The 15,284-nt window shown below is 42.8% G+C and overlaps 1 protein-coding gene across 1 annotated transcript in view; it reads left to right on the forward strand.

The window, feature by feature from the left end:
- Nucleotides 1–7,298: 7,298 nt before the first annotated feature.
- Nucleotides 7,299–15,284, forward strand: part of LOC118410354 (small conductance calcium-activated potassium channel protein 2-like) — a gene marked incomplete in the record, with an annotated part of 141,176 nt that continues 133,190 nt past the window's right edge. The window contains 1 exon segment of the mRNA XM_035812037.1: nucleotides 7,299–7,606.

A 15,284-nucleotide genomic window follows, 5' to 3' on the forward strand; every position in this document is an offset into this window, starting at 1 on the left:
CCTCTCATTATCTCGGTGAAAGATTGTATTTTACTTATTAATGGTGAAATGTTTGGAGAGGTTTCAAGTTGTCGCACGTCAGAAGTGCGTCAGACACCACGGGTGACTTGACAATGTAACGTTTCAGCCATGTTGATGACTAATCATAAATCCGCATACAGATCTCTCCGACAACTCTATCTCCTGACCCATTAGAAGTGACGGATGTCTGCATACGTATATAGAGATAGAATTGAGCAATCTATATGACAGTAAGCTTTACTATATGGTTTTCCTTACTCATAAAGCATCTACTTTATAACTGTGGCATTTTTGTGCATTTCACTTGCAAATTCTACAGGGCGGAAGATAGCAATTGGATTATGCGCAGAAGCTGCTACAGTTAGTGCAGTTTGCAGCGAAAGATCAGGGAGACCGTTTTCCTCAGGATAATCTTCGTAGAAGTATAAGACGTAAATGTACTCATCCACAATGGTAAGAAAATAAATGTCCTTTCAACGAGACTTTGACGTGTAGTGGTTTGATAGAAAAGGACAATAGATAAAATAAATAGACCAGGCCTCCGAACGGCGACCTAGCTGTCATACAATGTTATTGTTACTTCTCATGAAATGTAAACGTTATGTTGTTTTTTATCACTTTGGACTTAAACAAGTCTTTGACGTTACCCCTGACATCTGACTAGAAAGTGAGAGCCTTGGTGAACACTTGGAATGCCCGTTAGAGCTAGTTTTTTACTTATACTTTCCAATCGAAAGTCATGTATCTTTATACTGGTGTCTGCTCTATCGGACAAATGGGCTGTGGTGAAATTGTTTTTGCCTATTTTGCCCCGAAATAAGAGAAACGAAACTTGGCACACGGCCGTTTGGTAAGTTTGTCTCAGTTCATAGCAAAAAAATTCGATGGGTTTTTAAAACCTGAAATAAATGAATAAAGAAAGAAAGAAAGAAAGTAAGAAAGAAAGAAAAAGAGAGAAAGAAAGAATCCTGACCTCCAATTGGCTAATTTGGGAAAGGAAATAGTACTCTCGACATACAGGTGTATGACCAGTCATAAGCTCTCGGGAGGGACCAATAAGCAAACGACAACGAGAACGAGAGTAACATAGACTAGTCCATTTTGCTTTCTTTCAGGAAGAGTCCATTCTTGTAGGGGGGGACTTTTTAACAATCCGTTTTGGAGTGGGATGATGTTCTGAGATTGGTCGATTTCTGTAAAAGGTTGATATGGATCAGTACACTTTTGCATTGGGGTGGAGAAGAAAATATGCTGTATTTGCTCACGAGCAAATGTCAACCATTTTGAGTTGACTTGGAGTTTTCTCAGCGGTTCCAAGTCGACTCCAAGTTGACTCCGAGTCGCGTGTGTAAACCCAACTATTGTGTAACACTCGCTACAGCACATATAGCTCATTCCACTCTCGCTCCTATAAAAGAGTACCTTTATGCCTAGGTTACACATAGCCGACTTTGGCTCCCGAACACTAGCCGACTCTTAGCCGACCCAAGTCGGCAGTAGTTCGGGAGTAGTCTGACCAGTTTAGGCCACGCCTATTTTTTAGCGCCGAACATGTCCCGAACACCTCCCGACCAGTAAATGACTTACTCCCGACTGTGTCCCAAATGCTAACTAACCTATCACCAACCATCCCGACCTCTAGCCGCAGACTGCCGAATCACTCCTGACTGATCCCCGACCGATTGCCGACCCTTTTTCGACTTGAAATAGACATAATCAGCGATTTTCAAAAGAGTGCTCATTTCGTTTTTAATCAAGAATGTCCTTTGTTCTATTTGTAAACATCACCAAGAGATCAAATTTAGATCACATATAGCTCCAGTGCGGCATTTATGGGTCTTTTTGTTTTTGGCTGGATGTCGGTCGTGTGAAGTTCGGGAGTGATTCGTCTACGTTCTGGTAATAGTCTTTTTGCTTGGGAATGAGTTAGCAGATATTTGTCTAAGGTCTTGGGGTGAATCATTGGTAAGTTGGAAACAAGCTGGGAGTAAATCATTCATGTTTATAGCGTGGTTAAGATTTAATTTGACTGCTGACTTACTCCCGAACACCAACCGAACACTAGCCGACCGTGCCGAACACCAGCCGACCACCAACCGACCCATTACAGAGTTGCCGTTCAGAGCCGAATGTTTTGAACATTTCAAAACATTCGGATGGAGCAGCCGAACACCAGCCGACTCAGCCGAACGCCAGCCGAAAGCCATCCGACTCAGCCGAACGCCAGCCGACTACAGCCGACTAGCTCCCGAATCACTCCTAAACCATAGTCGGGAGAGATTCGGGAGCCAAATTCGGCTATGTGTAACCTAGGCATTATGCTGTCCATAAATGAAATATGACATATATGGAGATGTTCGTCATGTATGAATGTGAAATTACAATCCCATACAATAGCAAGAAATGGGTCAGACTATATCGCAATTGAATTGCCCTGGTGCTTTGCTTGACGTATTACTCAGTGGATTCCATGACATAAATTATATAGATACATTTAGATGATGAATCAAAAGTGCTTCCTTTGTAACAGAAGGATGCTAATAGCGTTCACTGTACATGTATGCCAACACTGTATATATCAGGATTAGGGATGGGTACCGGTACAGAAAATTCAGGTCAGGTCCGGTTCAAGTCCAGAGGATTAGGTCCAGATCCGGACCTGAACCTGAATCATTATGTAAAAACTTGTGAATGGACGATACTTAAAACAATGGTCCATCTCGCTAGAAATCTGTTTTCGACTTGGCGTTTTAAAATCCACCGGCGTTTTAAAATCCTACAAGGCTGACTGTGCCTCTGTACGATTGACTGTAAAACTTAGTAGAAATAACTACAGACTCTACTCTACTTCGCTCTTGTTATTTTCTTCGACCAGAAAGCCCCAAAACGTGTGAATGCCTGATCATATGCCTGTTCATTGTCCAATAGTTCCAACATCTTCCGGTGCACCGAATTTTTCCGGTCCGTTTTTTCGGGACCGGTCCAGTAAGAAAAAAAAAACGGTTTTGTACCTGTACACCGGTCCCACCCCTAGTCAGGATATAAGTATGCATTGTAAACCCACCCACCTTCAGCACATGGAGTATACGACATAAGTCTTATTTACTGAACGACCGTACATTTGAGGGAGCAAAATTGAATCCGTCTAATCTTTGATATCATAATTAGAATATTGATGCAGGATAAAGAAAAGAAAATACACTGAAAGGTTCAACTTCTTTTTCATGAAATTGAAATGATAGTCTGTCAAATACTTGTTCCCTTATCGTACGTAATTCCAGTGGAAAGAGGCTATTAAAGAGACGCAATGTAGAAGTTGAGGAATCTTCATGTTGTCGACATAATAGTCACTTTCCATCACTTTTGCGCATTGTTTCATATTTCAAGTCACAGCAAAACAAACCACCACCAGGGTCCCCTTTAGTGTTTTTCTTGATGCGTTGGTGGTATCAATAGATAGACGCTAGTCTGAGTGAAAATCTAGCACGTAAAATGTCTCATATTCCTTCGCCGGGTATCGCCATGCAATGCGATAGGCTTACCATGTAATAAAAATAACATGAACATTGACCTTGAACGCGGTCCAAAATTCAAATCGAGCACCAGAAGAAAACATCGCTGTCTTAACCAAAGAGGGTTCTGTCAGTCGGGGCTCAGGTTGTAGTGTAGTCAGTATTAATCTAATACAGGCCATGACTGTAAGCCTTTGGCGGGGCTTTAACTGATTTATCGCAGAAGAAATCCGATTTTCAGCGTAGTGGAACAGGGGAGTGGTTTAGGAGAGATTATCGGTCGATGATGCTAACAGTATGATGAATGGGAGGATCAACGCTCAAACCTCCGATGCTCTATTAGTATCGTCATTCCAACCCGAGGCAATGCTTCTCCCAGAAGTGCGAAATGCCCGAATCTTGAAAAAAATCGATTATAAAAGATTTATTCCTACTTGCAAAAACATGGCACAAAAATAAATCAAATGAAATCAAATAAATATATAAAGAAGTTCATTTTAAACAAAAGCTTATGTGACAGTTGTTTGTGCTGCTTTCACGAAGAGTAAAAGTGAACTATGCGAAATGACACGTTTTAATAATCCTCCAATTAATCCTAGCCTTTTTTTGCGCAAATATTGAGATACGCAGAATGTGCAGGTGTTGCCTGGCGGCGACATCAGTTTGCATGATGTGCAAATTCGATTTTGCATGATAAAAAATGGCTAATAAAGTACCAACTGACAAGCATCTAATGCCAGCTCAGAAAGGAACAAGAAATAGCCATGCCTTCAAGTATCAGAGTTACCAACATAGGATTGACGTTTTTAATTTTCCCAGAACTATCGCAGAGTGGAATTTGTTTTCACCAAGCACAGCAGGGCCATCTTTGCTGTATAGTTTTATGAGACACTTACTGCTAAAGTTAGGTGTGACAGGCCGTTCAGTGTAATGTAATACATGTATAACCAGCTGCTGCCGCGCCGCGTAACTGCGAAGCTGGTGTGTCTTAAGCCGAAGGGCGGTTATACCGGCTATATAAATACAGATACAGATACAGTTCAACGTATGCCTTCCATGTAGGTCCTCTGAACATCTCCATCATCTGTCTTTGATTATATCAAGGAGGTTAAAATATCCTATTTCAACCTCATTGATTATATCTGAATTTCACCTTTGACCGACTTTCTTGATTTTTTTTGGGGGGGGGGGGTTGCCCAGCCCTTCATGAATGCCGATTCGCCCAGCAGAATGAGCCTGCAGCCTGCATCACGCTTGACCCGCCCAGGTGTTACAGGAGGTATAATATCTGCAGCACCAGAGGCGAGCAGGAGTGCATCAGGCAGATCCGGAGATAAGAGGTGCACGCAGAAGCGCTCCGATCTGTCATGTCTGTGTGACAGGAATGTTCAACACCCCCTCTCAAGGCGAGGAGTCGACCCTTTGGTGGGGGATGAGAACGATTCAGATGAGATTTGTACTCATAGGTGAACGCTCGTAGGTGAAGAAACGTAGACCCGAATTGCGTTTTAAACATACCAGGATGGCTCAGGTGTCTGTAAACGTGCTCTCTATCTTTCTTGAACAACATGTGTTGTAAGACGACGAGTTATCAGTTATGATATTTTAGTAACGACCATTGCTGAGGAAACCTGAAACTTCGTTTTTACCCTCACTAAAATTTTCCTGAAACGTGCTTTATGTTTTCCTCACGAACGACGATGATAGTATCTATGTATACTGCTGATTGGCTAATTATGATCAAAGTCAGGGTAGGGGCCGCAGTACAGGAAGGTCTAGGTATCTCATAGCTGTTAACGTTGTTGTGCGCTTGAAGCTTTGTTAAGCACATTTGTTTCTTCAGAAAGGCATTACAAATCCTAAACTTTTGGAAAACGACCCCTCCCCACGTCCTTACGACCCAATCCCCACGACACAACTTCCTACTCCCCCCCTCCTGTTCCTTTACGTGGGATGAAGACGGCGATCATTCTTGAGACAAGTGCAATGTTGAATGCAGAAGACGCAATTTGTGCAAAACCGTAGGGCTGATATGTGTCTGCTTATTGAAAAGGCAGCCTTTTTTCAGGACCTACCCGTATGGTGCCCTTCATTAGAAATATCTCCTCGCCTTTCTCCATGCCTCTGGTATTGTAATTGTTACCTTTTTTTGCCCTCCGTCACATCCCTTTGGTAAATATTCAGCGACAGGGACGTGGTTGGATTGAACCGGAGTCTCAAAGTTACCAGCTTTACATGCATTGGAACGAGGAGCTCAACTGTGACTCTATGAGGCTCCTACCAGTTAAAGCTACGGGGACCTTCATCTTGCTCAGGGTAACTGTTCCGTTTCAGCGAAGTGACGTTTGATTTGTGGGTTTTAGACCGCTCAGGTAGGGGATTTACCGACGGGTGCCGCACGCAGGCAAATGATATCAGTTTTGACACGACCCGCTAACAACCGTGGGCTGTCAAATTGGATTCCCAGAGGAGGGTTCCAGTAGTTTTCCCGCCACTAAATCTGTCACCGAAACCGCCTCCTATAAGGACATCTGACAAATGAGAGAAGTGTAGGTGTGATGGATGAATGGGCGAGCAGTTACATCTATAGCCATGCGATAGCAGACATGAGGGAAATTTGGCGGCCCAGACCAACGCCGTGGACGTGATATCCATCTCCCTTTCACAGGCGGGACGGCGGAAGGAATGAGAATATTTTTCACGCCACACACACACACACCGTGAACCTCACGCTTGGATGCCTTCCATGAGCCGCTAGTCAGAGCAAGACTGTTCCATTTTCATTATTCTATAACCTTGACAAAGAAATATAACATTAAGAAGACTATTAGAATGTGCATGTGGATCTAAAGGGGATCACACACGCTGGAGAATGCCGGCCGAAAATATCCCCACTTTTCTGTGAGGATCGGAATAATGCGCCAGTCACGGTGCCCATCACATGTAATTTTCATGTTTTCCCATCTGTGCCAAAGCATGATCGTTTGTCCAGTAGGCTGTACGTGGCCTTCGGGATACAATCATTGGTTCAGCAATAATGGACATTGTATATTCAATACGATATTGAATGCCGTGTGACCCGCCGATCGGAATCAACACCCGTGAGCGCAATATCCAAACGCCGGGTTCAGAAAGCCTCTGCCGCCTGGTCTTACCGGAGAAATCCTCACGTCCGCGGTCAAGTTGGCTCGCACCTCACGGGGGGATCATTTGCGAACTGTTTAATCGCACAATTAGCGGCTGAGGAGAGTCTTTTGTGAGGGAGAGGTTGCGCTGATCAGATTTGCGCCGAGCTCTGCCCTGCGACCATCCGTTTTTATCGACATTTCCCCCGTCCCCACTTATCTTATCGTCTCTTATCGCCCACAGGAGGAGAACGCAGCAGGTTCGAGTTCAAGATCGCCCGCGACGAGAAATCCTATACCAGGCAGCGGCAAGTCGTTGAAACTTTCCCGTGGTGTCAAACTTAATGTGCGTTCTCGACATACATATAGCCTCTCTGCCAATCGCGCGGCAGCATCACCGAGCGTTCACTACTGCGCAAGTGAGAGAAAAGAGTTCAGTACCGGCATCTCAAAACAGGGGAAGCCGAATAAAAACAAATCTGCTGTTTCATCTATTTCTCAGGTAGGCCGGCGGGACGCCCACAGCCCACTGGAGATTACCAGGGCCAGGCCAGCAGCTGATGAGGACGCGCGACAATGAGATTAGCCGAGATGCGAGACCCGCTGTAGTTGTTAGAGACCGCGGTGCAGCGCCGGACGGAACCAACAGTCGCTCGTGTGGTGACGTGTGGAGATCGTGGTGGTGATCTCAGGCCGGGTCGATCAGAGGGGAATTCTGCGGACGTTCGGACCGGTTGGGTACGAGTGGTAGATTTATAACCCGACCGAAGTAAAAAAAAAAGGCTACAAGTCCGATTACCGATAAGGATCTATATTCTCAGCTGGGATTGCCTAGCGAGCGGGCCGTCGGCGAGAGAGGGTGCTGGACACCGTGGAATGGTCTTCCCCCTTCCGGTGACGATCCCGTGGACTACCAGCGGATAGCCTGCAGACACCGGGAGCCATGAGGTAGGTGGGGCGCCTGGATACGTAGTAACGCCGGTAGGGAGGCAGCCATGGGTTCACCTGGGTGACTGAGAAAGGGTAGCAGCGCAGGGACCTTGCCTAATCTTCATGCATGCAAAGTAAATAACCACAACGGCACCGCACCAAAGGTCCTAGACCTAGTCAGTTAAGTATCGTTGAATGCAGATACCGGCCTCTGGTTACCACATGGGAAAGGATGACGGAAGAAAGATTTCCGAGAATCTTTATCTATCAATGGTGCTGGATGGTACCTCATGCAACCCGCTTCCAATGGGGGACACTGCTCGTGGGGGAAATTACATGTCTTTAGATACCCTAGTTAGTTGTATCTAGTACTCTAATGACATAGTGTCTATAGGCGGTCTCTATAACGTTGAGAGGTTCATAAGTCAACGGTGGACAAATATCAACACAACCACAATGCTGCTAGTCTGTTCAAACAACAGGCAAAGAGGGCCACATCAAAAGCTTTGCTGTTGCAGGCTGTGTGTACTGTATACTGGCATGGGGGTGGGTGAACGTTTCTATGTGCAAGCAACCACGCAGACGCGACGCAACTGCCTTTCTATATGGGTATTTGGAATGATTAACGCGCAGTGTCTCCGATGTAGGGTTTCTGATAAATTATGTCATCAGCGGGACTCTAAAAAGGAGTTCCATACCGAGGCAGCTAGGTTTCACCTCTTCCCCTACCTTATCATCTCTTCCCCAAGTTGGTAATTACCCAATATTGGAAGAATTTAGCGGACACCGTCTTCACAGCTGTGGGGCGGGAAAAGGGCCGTCATCGCGCTGCAGTTTGATGAAGATTTTAAGTGGATCACAGAATCCCCGCAGCACCACTGGTGCCTGGCACACTGACACTTAATGAACGCTGCGTAGTTTACGAGTGGTAGGAGAAAAGGGGAGGATTGCAGTACGACAAAAAAAACAACTGTTTGTGGCTTTACGTCGATAAAGATTAGACATCCAGCTGCAGGTAATAAGATATGCCAAAAATCAGTTTCTCAAGCAACTGGATATGATTTTAGAAACGGTCAGACGTTTCAACTAGCATCCACTAGTTTTCAGAAGTGACCAGTGTTCCATGTTTGTGGCTTTGGTATACTTCTGTTTCTTAATCAACACAAGCGTACGCCAAACAACAGTAACTCAAGCAACTGGGTGTGCTTTTGGAAACCGTCATGCAATGATCATTGATGCGCATATCAATTCATAGTTTTTACTTAAAACCTGCTCTTCAACAGATCTTGCTCAGTGTCACTGACGAAACGAAAGTAGTGGATGCACAAACGTCTGACCGTTTCCAAAATCATATTTGGATGTCTAGTCTTCATCGAAGCATAAGCTTAAACTGTACATGACTTGGATGCACAGATAAAGAGACATTGAACGCAAATCTAAATACGTCCGTAATAAGTAGAGTAATACACTATGGATTCCGAACATCTAGCGTCTGATTTCTGAGACAATTACAAAAGATATAAACCTCACATGGAATCCATGCTATTTCTGCTCACCTGATGGCTCCCATGCAGAACAGTCTGTGGATGCGCGTCCGATCGTTCGAGTAAACCACATTAATTTTACAATAGATGGATTCCAGGCTAGAACCAAGACATGTCTTTCTTTATTATGTCTTAAAGCAAGGTGTTTTTAATTAGATATGACCACAGTAAGTGATAACAAGAGTACAACAGCTTTCATAAGGTCTTTCATATTTATACATACAAACACGTGGATACAAATGAGGTAACAAACAGGTATATGAATATATCAGCTTGTTGAGCCTTGCAAATCGTTTACTGATTCTAAGGTCTTTGACATATTTACCCATTTGTGCACAATAAGAGTTATTTCCTCCCGGAATATATATCAATTAAATTTATCTAGAGGATGGACTCATGACATAAGTATGGAATTGTATACTCACATACTATTTTAAAGTATTATTAGGTACTTTATTCATTGAGATATCAGATGAAGAGGTTCGGAAGTACGTTACTGGATTCTATGACAAATGGAACAAGTACACTTATGAACAAAGTGCAACCAAATTATCCGGCACATATTAGGTGGAAAACTGCCCAAATTACTTCAGCTGCACGTCCTGAGACATTGTGAGATATACCTTTAGATTTGGCATATTCACTAGTCCATTTCAAGATTCTGGCACTTGTGGTTATATTCCACTCTCTACCTTACGAAGATATGCTTACCTACATTTTGTTACTTAATCTATGACTTCATTCTTTCCGTCACTAAACTGTACGTAGTAACAAACCCCATTGTCCTCAAAGAAAAACAAACATGTATGATTTGAATCTAGTTATCTGTCCGGGCTAGACAGTAGACAGTGTGCATTGCTCGCCGGTTTTGACTAATATCACATTGTCAATAAGACTATATTTCCATCCAGCGCACAGTCTCTTTAAACCCTATTTTTTCATTGGGGTACAGTACACATCTCTCATCTATTCTTTAATTCAAACTATTGGGGCACCACGGAAGAGCTTTCTTGGCCTTTCTTGTTTTTCCTTTTTTTCTTAGTGTCTCATTTAGTGTTATACTGGTTCACTCTTTTGAGCTATCCTCCTGTCTTCTCCGTTGCCTACTCAGAGATTTGCCTAGATAGACAGCAGATACTGTAAATGCATTAAAGTTCGCGGGGATTTAATTTCGCGGTAAAGGGAAAATTGGAAAATGTTCGCGGTGGTTTTAAGTTCGGGGTGAAGCGAACATTAAACCACCGCGAACGTTTCTGCATTTACAGAAGTGTGCGTTGATGGCCCATTCTGCCTGATAAATAACACATCGTCAATATTTCTATTTTCATCCGGAGTTTCTCTAAACTCTATTTTTTCCTTTGCGGTACGTACCTACGCTACTCATCTCGCCTTTGTTCTAAATATTCAACTATCCGGCAACCGGCTTTCTCCCACCATCGTGGTTTTCCTTTTTTTCTCAGTATATTACTTAGTGCTATATTGGTTCACTCTTTGGCATTATGCTCCTGTTTTTCCGTTGCCTACGTACCCAGCATCTAATAGAAAAACAATTTGGCAACGCATTGCTATACAAATTGGGAGGTTTTGGTAATTTTCTGTCAACAGAGTTGCTTAGGACGAAAACCACAAGACATATTCTCACTGGAACATATGACTTCGTAGATGTATACCAGAAGCACAACTTGGTAAAATTTGGTGTAAATGGTGGTCAAAATGTGTTTGTTGTATTATCATGTATGAATTTCATTTGGCTATATTAGGGAATTTGTCGACATGTTCAATATACACTTTTGAGTAGGTGTATTTACAATTAAGTTTGTGTATATGGTTAGCTACATGTATAAGCACGATCATGCCACTTTTTTTTCCATTGCACACGTACTTTAGCTCAGATACATAATGAGTTCTAATGCATTCAGAGATGCAAATATTTCTGGTATCAAACATGAAAAAATGTCAGTGATATATGGTATCCAAATACTTTACATAGGTTGTTATAAATACGAGGTACACCCTATAAATTGTAAGAACAGTACATAATATACTACGTAGTTGTAAAACCATCTAAAACGTTAGAATTTGTCTCTATCACACCAAATGATAATATTGTCGAGTTCTGTCTAATCTGTGTACATACAGAAAAAAAATGGGCATTTCAAATTTTCCAGAAAGGGATGATTTAGTTCATCGAACGTCATAACCAACGTTTCTAACATTGTCAAAGTTACATTGTCAAAATCCGTTGTCGGACCAGCCTATTAGCTGCATTAAATCGATATAATTAATTTGCCGACAACCATCTGAAAACACGCCATAGTTAAGTACGCGTCTCTAAGCCCGTCAACCCTCCCACATCAAGGGAACTCCATGCAGAACACGTTGCCGAGATAATTTGATCTGTCTATCACGACCGCACGTCCACGTCTGAACGGCCATCAACTACAGTAAAATGTTAACGTATTCAGGGACGGCTTCCTTGGTACGTATTTGCCTAGCATCCTCGCGTAATTGGGGGTCTTAAACCGGCAGTTTTATATTGCAGTGCGCACTTGCACGTCGGTTCTCTGCCAGACAAGGCTTTATCCTGTGGTGATATGCCTGCATACGGAGGAGATTTAGGCCTGTGTCGGACGCCAGGGGCTATCGCTCTATACTTGCAATAACGTCTCTTACATCTCCGGGCTTTCATCTCCGTGTTTTTGTCAACACGGACGGGCGGTCTGTGTCAAATTGGGGCCTCTCTGCCGACACATGATAACTGTTGTAAGTCTGCATGCGATTAGACGTGCATTCCTGCAAACTTCAGGGTAGTATTCAGTTCCATTTCCGGTCCTTTGAAGTTCTTCTCCCTTGACCACCTTTGAGTCGATTTTTCAACGACACCAATTATGATCAACGTTCATGATATCTCAGTTTTCGTACGACTAGACGCCTCAATGTCTTCTCTAGAATCCGTCCAAAACAAATGAATTCCAGTTTATCGCGGAATGCTCTAGGTATGATGCCTTTCTTAACAAGTTATTCATATTTCTCTGCTCCACTACAATAGATTTCAAGGAACCTAAAGTCATTGGAAGATTTGATTACAAAATTTGAGAATGAAAGAAAAGATAAATACATATGATGATGCTTTGAGGTTAGAAAGAAAACTGAAATCAGCGATTAGCCCTACTTGATTTTAATATGATATTATGGACATTACGGATGCTAGACATATTTTGTATTGCTATTCAGTATTCTGTAGTTTGTAGCTGAACTACCAAAGTCAATGTACAATGAAGCTTCTTTTCAATGTCTCTGCTTGGTCCTTCTCAACACTTTAAGGAAGTTATGATTAACTCCTGTCTAAAATGAGACAGGTCTATGTCGAAATATACGAATTGTGAGCGATAGCTTTCTTGGACATCCCCCTCAGACAGAGAAATCGATATCTCTTGGCCTATATGCTGTTGCTTTAAAAAAAATCTATTTCCTCGCTGATATAATGTTTCATGTCGAGTGAAGATGCATTCCGTCAGGCACTCGTCTCGGCCTTTGACATTTTACGTTACTCCGGATGTATTGATTTTCAAGAGATGGACCCAATTGGTCTGGAAGACCTGCATGAACTGCCAAACTTCGTGGATATTATATTTTCCTTACAAAAATAAATCTCGAACGATTCCTCAGAGCAAAACACAAGCCGCTAGTATGAATGACATTTTACTGACTCTGAGTTAGCGACTTTGACGTGTTTAACTATTGTTTTTCCACACAGATGCATTTGTATCGTTCCGTTAGTTCATTCTTGTGACACTGAAGAGTAAACGAGTAAAATGAAACGTCCAGAAGTACGTTTCCGATTTCTATCCTGTTAAAGATTAAATTGCCTTTAAATATTGTTCAACTGGATCTCTAAACTTCATAAACGTGAATAATGTGTATTATATCATACATATTTGCCACGCGACTAAGTACAGGCCACAACAAGCATGCTTACAAGTATAAATACACGGTACGATCAGTACGTTTTCTAACATTACATAAAGTCAACCTTCCCGAGACATGTAGTTAGTAGGAATTATCTTAGGTATAAGATATAAAGGAACAGATATGTGTTGCGATGGAAGGTGCGTCAGCTGCATTAGTAATATGATTTTGCCTGCCGCATTGTACGTTACTAAGTAGATGAAATAGAGAAATATGGATTGCACTAGTCTCTGTAGTGTATTTCTTAATTTGCCATGTAAGCTGCTTTCTATCAAAGATGACATTCGCCCTCTATGTTATAAGACATTGGCATTTACAATGAAACAATCCTGTAGTAGATCAGGGTTTAGGCTACAGGGAGCAACAATAGTGCTAGACAAGAACAAACGATCATTCACGATTTCGATACAAGACGAGATTAACAGATATGTGAAATTAAAATCAACGCGTATCATGAGGGATAAAATCGAATTAAGAACAATGCACATTCAAGTTAACAGGAGAAAATGCACGAGAGTCGAATGTACAAGCACACAATAATACTGTTTAGTGGGTTAAAGGACATGGAAAGTTTAACTCATTGATCCTGAGGTGTCTGGATTCTCAGTTGCCTTCATGTTGGTAGATGTCATGAACAAGTACAATTAATCCATTTGGGCAGACCTAATCCCCAGTCGTCATTATTGTCTTCCTTTTCTGATTTTTTTTTCTGTTTTATCTCCTGCCTTACTTCGACTTAAGTTTGGGAGAGGGTGAGGCTAGCTATGGCCACTGTCACATATTCAGAACCTTCCCAAGACTTTGCTTCCAACACTTCACAGCCAAGATCAGTGCTGAGTAGCCTGAAAGTCATCCTATTCTAGTTACAATCGCTGCTCTCATTGCATTTTCAAAAGCAGAATATGACTTAGCTTTTTTTTTTCAAAACTTCTAGTCAGCTGTTACCGGTGCTGACGAGTTCTAAAGAATAATGAGCAACTTTGCCCGACCAACCATGACCTAACCACAGATGGCCTTCCTCACGACGAATCCCCAGCCATGGTCTAGAGGAGACGTGAAGGCCATGGTCTGGAAAAGGTCAAGATGCCATGGTCCTGAGGGAGACCATGGTTGAATAATGTGTGACAAGCGCTTATGAAGTAGGAGCACTGTGAATTGTAGTTCCACTGGTTTCTGCGACAAAGTCGTATAATGTTACTTCGAACCGAGCGAGAAAAATAATTTCTTCCTATCTGAACAGTGGAAACCACAAGAGTACAATGTAGACGTGAGTCACTTATTGTACGTGTCTTTGAAAATATATCTTAGAACGGAGTGAACAAAATAATTGCTTCTTATCCATCTAAACAATGGAAACCACAAGAGCACAGTGAAAACGTGAGTCACATATTGTATGTGATTTTTGAACACAAAAACTCGATGTTTAGTGCCAAAAATTACTTTTAAAAGCTGCATTGCAAGACTGGCAGCAATGTGACACATATGATGTCGTTTTACCTTCCTGTGTCACCAACAAGTGAGCGTTGGTCATGATCCGATAGTGTTTCTCTCCCTCTTACTTAGTGCACCTCGTATGTCATAGCTCCCTTCGATCAGTCAACGTTATATTATTCCATTATAGATTTTCTCCCGGGCCAGATACAAGTTATGCAGATCCGTCTCTCCATTACATGGCGCCCGTTGTAGCGGGGCTAATCCAACGGGAAAGTGCCTCGCACCTTATCAAATTTGGACGTTTATTCTCCGAACATCCAGGTCAATAGAGGACTTCAGAACACGGGGATGGGTCTTTGCGCAAAGGCCTTTCACACTTCGCTTGCTCCACGGGTCAATACCGCACCCTTTAGGCAGTTGCAATGTAAATTGGTTGTCAGCGGGGCTCAGACTGAAGGTGGCGAGTCAAACAGGAGCATTACTGCTATCGCGTTCAGCTGCCTATTCTAACTGTTGCCGATGACACTTTGTCTACTCAGTCGTCCGTTTTCCATCGACGTTCTGTCACGACGTGACAGGGGCTTGCGGTGCCGACATGAATGTGTGTTTTGGGTGGTACGGGGTGTGGCGTTCCCTTCCAATGGCTGGAGGACCGGGCGGCCGATCTCACTCGTACATCTTACAGCACAAAATCGATGTCACAGGCGCCCAAAGGATGGGGACAGACCCCGTTATTACGTCAGCTTGAC

The sequence above is a fragment of the Branchiostoma floridae genome, chromosome 2 (genome assembly GCF_000003815.2).
Source record: "Branchiostoma floridae strain S238N-H82 chromosome 2, Bfl_VNyyK, whole genome shotgun sequence".
Taxonomy (NCBI): Eukaryota; Metazoa; Chordata; class Leptocardii; order Amphioxiformes; family Branchiostomatidae; genus Branchiostoma; species Branchiostoma floridae.